This window comes from Pelophylax lessonae (genome assembly GCF_965119305.1).
Source record: "Pelophylax lessonae genome assembly, chromosome: 9".
NCBI classification, from domain to species: domain Eukaryota; kingdom Metazoa; phylum Chordata; class Amphibia; order Anura; family Ranidae; genus Pelophylax; species Pelophylax lessonae.
Window position 1 is genome coordinate 200,703,619 of NC_138776.1, and position 5,376 is coordinate 200,708,994.

A 5,376-nucleotide genomic window follows, 5' to 3' on the forward strand; every position below is an offset into this window, starting at 1 on the left:
CCATGTCCACAGCCTTTGACCACCTCCTGTACCATGTCCACAGCCTTTGACCACCTCCTGTACCATGTTCACAGCCTTTGACCACCTCCCGTACCATGTCCACAGCCTTTGACCACCTCCTGTACCATGTTCACAGCCTTTGACCACCTCCTGTACCATGTCCGCAGCCTTTGACCACCTCCTGTATCATGTCCGCAGCCTCTAACCACCTCCTGTACCATGTCCACAGCCTTTGAAAATCTCCTGTACCATATCCGCATCCCCTGACCACCTCCTGTAACATGTCCACAGCCTTTCAAAATCTCCTGCACCATGTCCACAGCCTTTGAAAATCTCCTGTACCATGTCCGCATCCTCTGACCACCTCCTGTATCATGTCTGCAGCCTCTAACCACCTCCTGTAACATGTCCACAGCCTTTGACCACCTCCTGTACCATGTCCACAGCCTTTGACCACCTCCTGTACCATGTCCACAGCCTTTGACCATCTCCTGTACCATGTCCACAGCCTCTGACCACCTCCTGTACCATGTCCACAGCCTCTAACCATCTTTTCTATCATGTCCGTAATCTCTGACCATCTCTTGTCTTTTATCATGTCTGGAGAGGAGTCAAAAGTGGGAGTGCTGTCGGGATGGGGATCACAGGAGAAGTCAGACATGTGTGGACTGGGGAGAGGAGACTACAGGATAAAACCAGAGCATGGTGCACCTAAGAGGAGGTCAGTGACAGTGCTGCCCGGCCAGTCTGAGGGGGGTCACTGATGTAAGGGGGCACTGTTATAAAGGTTCCTCATTATATCAGGACCCCCCCTCCCTTCCTTAGTGCATTCTCTCTGTGGAAAGTGGTCTCTGGTCACCAGAGTCCCCCCTACATCAGAGTTCTCAGCTTTTTCACCCGTGCGCCTGAAGTGACACCTGCTCCCAGCTGCGGCAGTGGTGCTTCCATCTCATCCACTGTAAAACAAGGGACCATTTTGAGTCGCGCTGTAGCCAGAAACGAAGCCCTAACTGCAGAGGTACTGTACACTACAAAGATTGTCATTTATTTTAGTGAAAATATGCTGGGTGTGACATGGATTTTCTTCTTATTTAACATGTATACATAGACATTTCATGAAACTTTAGGTCATGAATATTTACGTAAAGTCATGGAATTTTCTTGGTAAAAATGTGTATGAACCCTGTTTAATGCTATCGGAGGAATCGGTTTGGAGTATTTGGAATCGGTGCCTGTTTTGATGCATGGCGTCTGATATATCTACTTGCCTTACTGACCCCCTATAACTGAAGGGGTCCACGTTATCTGGTAAGCATATATACACTCTGGGTGTTCTGGTGGAGGTGTATATTGCTACCAAGTGTTACTTACCATCTATACTTGGATATCCATTGGCACTTATCACTTTATGGACTAATTGATTCCATGCACATATATGGACAATTTGCAGTGATTTTGCACAATATTTGGAATTAATCCTAGTTTTATTTATATGAATTCATTATACATAATATTGCTTTTACATGTTATATTTGTTTATATTGACACAATTTTTGTGCACAATAGGGTTTTAGTTGAGTGCAATCTTTTATTTAGCAATAACTTTTAATTTGGTCCACATTTACCTCTTGTTCTATCAGTATGATATCTAATAAATCTGCCATGAAGGTACTCACCCGATGGTAAATGGTTCCTACTATACTTGCCCACCTCCACCCTTCACACTCCCCATTATGCTTCCTCCCTTTCCTGGCCAGCCAGGCTGAATGCTCAGATTCAGGGTCTGACATTGATTTATAGGGGGGGGGGGGGGTTTACAGTATTTTTATTTTGCCCAGAGACTCTTAGACGTACATCTCAAGGATCAGAACATTCAGGGGTATGTGAGATGATTACGGCCACACACACCTACACAGGTTGAACTGGATGGACTATTGTCTTTATTCAACCTCACCTACTATGTAACTAGGTAACTATGAGTTCCCTTAAGACCCTAACGATAACTTGAAAAAGACAAATATTGCTCCTATTTAAGAGCTTCACTTTCTATGAAACAATTTCAGGACTCTAGTGGTCAGTAACCAGCTCTTCCAAGCAGTCACAGTTTCTCATTATTGTACAGAGAATATTGTTTGTGGGTCTAGTTCTTTAAATCCCTTTGAAGAATAATTAAAACCCAGGATGTTTTACTGACAGTGCCAATTAAGTATCACACAAGTCGTGGCAGACTGTTCCAATTAGCAAGAAGAAGTTCACCTATCTATCCTATCTATCACCTAGCTACCCATATATGCAAACACTGATCACATCTGTAGGGATTCTTGTGAAAATCAGACATTTTGCTGACACCCATATTGTATTCTGTACAGTTTGAGTGTATTATGCAACTAGTCTCTGCTTCAGGATAGACAGCAGAAGTAATCTATCATGGTGGCTACATTACAAATGAGCACCCACACAAAAAAAATGAAAGGAAAGTTGTCTTTATGTTAATATACATTCTTCTTTAAAGTGTTTTTTCAAGTTAATGTTTTTTTTTTTTTTCTAATTTTTTTTTTAGAAAATGTTACAAGACTGTCCATCAATGAAACTGCAGGTAATCCAGTATAATTTAGAAATGCTGTGATGGTGGAGTGCCAGTTTTCCTAGAGGCAGAAGAGCATTAAGCACCTCTGTTGTTATGCTTATCTTCTGAGGGTCCCTTCCTTATGGGGGAATCAATTGCGCTTCTATTTATTCCCTCTGGCTTTCTCTTGTCGCCAAGCATACAATACTCAAAAACCACCCAGCCGCGCTTAGTTGTTACTCTACTAAAACACTCAAAATCCACTCAAACTTAGCTGCTGTCATAAGACATAACATGTCTCAAAAGTGTCAACTCGGATAGCCCACAATCAAGGCAGACAGTGCTATAACAAATGTAAAATAACTAACTTAATTACCTGTCCGCCCATATAGCCCATTCTTATGTCTTCAAGGGGAAGAACGGTCTTAGAAGTTCCAAATCCAAGGAGGATTGGCCACAACTTTGGTCCACATTTACCTCTTGTTCTATCAGTATGATATCTACTGAATCTGCTATGAAGCTACTCGCCCAATGGTACATGGTTCCTACCAGACTTGCCCCACTCCACCCTTCACACTCCCTATTGTGCATCCTCCCTCTCCCGGCAAACCAGGCTGCATTCTCGGATTCAGGGTCTGGCATAAATGTATAGGGTGGGGGGGGGGGGGGTGGGTGCTCACAATTTTTTTTGTTGCCCAGGGTCCCCCTTAAGTTTGTTCCAGACCCTAAGAACAACATGAAAAAGACAAATACTGCTCCAATTTTAGAGCTTCACTTCCTATGAGACAATTTCATGACTTTAGTGGTCAGAAACCAGCTCTCCCAAGCAGTCACAGGTTCTTATTATTGTACAGAGAAAATTGTTTGTGTATCTAGCTCTTTACACCCCTATGAAGAATAATGAAAACCCAGGATGTTTTACTGACAGTGATAGATAAGTATCACACAAAATGTGGCAGACTGGTCCTTTTAAAATGAGCAACAAGTTCACCCGTCTATTGCTACCTATATAATGCAAACACTGATCAAATCTGTAAAGATTCTTGTGAAAATCAGACGTTTGCTAACACTCATATTGTATTCTCTACAATATGTGTGTATTATGCAACTAATTTCTGCTTCAGGATAATCAGCAATATGTGTTTATTATGTATACTATGTGTTAATATACATTCTTCTTTAGGCCCCTTTCACGCAGTCCGTCCGTGCGTTTATCTCAGAGGGGGATCGAGCCGCCGATCCCCTGCTGAGCAGGCGGGTGACAGCTGTGTCTCCGTGCTGTGCGTGGAGACACAGCTGTCAGTTTCCCATACATCCCTATAGGGGAATCGGATGGGAACGGACCGTCTGTCCGTTCTCATCCGATCCGATCCTCTGGACGGATGCAAAATAGGGTTTCCATCCATCCAGATTTGACGGATCGGATGTCAGCGGACATGTCTCCGCTGACATCCGATGCCCCATAGGGATACATGGGGGGGACCGTTCAAATCTGCCACAAAAACGGACAGGCGGATCTGAACGGTCTGTCTGTGTGAAAGGGACCTTAAAGTGTTTTTTCAAGATAGTAGTTTTTTTTTTTATTTTAGAAAATGTTAGAGAACTGTCTAACAATCATGTTACAGGTAAACCAATATACAAACCCGATTCCAAAAAAGTTGGGGCACTATAAAATGTGAATGAATGTGAATAAAAACAGAATGCAATGATGTGGAAGTTTCAAATTTCAATATTTTATTCAGAATACAACATAGATGACATATCAAATGTTTAAACTGAGAAAATGTTTTATTTTAAGGGAAAAATAAGTTGATTTTAAATTTTATGGCATCAACACATCTCAAAAATGTTGGGACAAGGCCATGTTTACCACTGTGTGGCATCCCCTCTTCTTTTTATAACAGTCTGCAAACGTCTGGGGACCGAGGAGACAAGTTGCTCAAGTTTATGAATAAGAATATTCTCCCATTCTTGTTTAATACAGGCTTCTAGTTGCTCAACTGTCTTAGGTCTTCTTTGTCGCATCTTCCTCTTTATGATGCGCCAAATGTTTTCTATAGGTGAAAGATCTGGACTGCAAGCTGGCCATTTCCGTACCCGGATCCTTCTTCTACGCAGCCATGATGTTGTAATTGATGCAGTATGTGGTCTGGCATTGCCATGTTGGAAAATGCAAGGTCTTCCCTGAAAGAGAGGACATCCGGATGGGAGCATATGTTGTTCTAGAACTTGGATATACTTTTCAGCATTGATGGTGCCTTTCCAGATGTGTAAGCTGGCCATGCCACACACACTCATGCAACCCCATACCATCAGAGATGTAGGCTTCTGAACTGAGCGCTGATAACAACTGTTGCTGTGGGGTACCGCTGGATGTGCTATGCCTGTTCCTCCAAAATACTGTGCTGGGCTCTCCATCACACCAGGCTCCCACCGAAAAGTGGAGTTTGTGTGTGGGCTGTCATGTGGGGCTCTCTGGATTCCCATCTGGTCACTTCCTTCCGGTCAGCGGGGTAATGCTGCATAGCTGGATGTTAACAGTGCCATGGCATGCTTAGGATCACATGCGTGTGCAGGCAGTAGCACCGACATGTTTCGCCCACAAGCCACATGGGCTTCTTCAGGGTACAGTGAGTGTGTGTTTGGCACATTGATTTGTTTAATAGTGGGGGGCACCTCTATTTTTGTTTTAGGTGAGTTGGTGCTCCTTGTCAGGAAGACATTAGGGTCATCAAAATCCTGCCTGTGTTTTTAACTTCATTTTTTGATCTATCTAAATTTCTTGACATTACCTATAATTTTATTTTCTT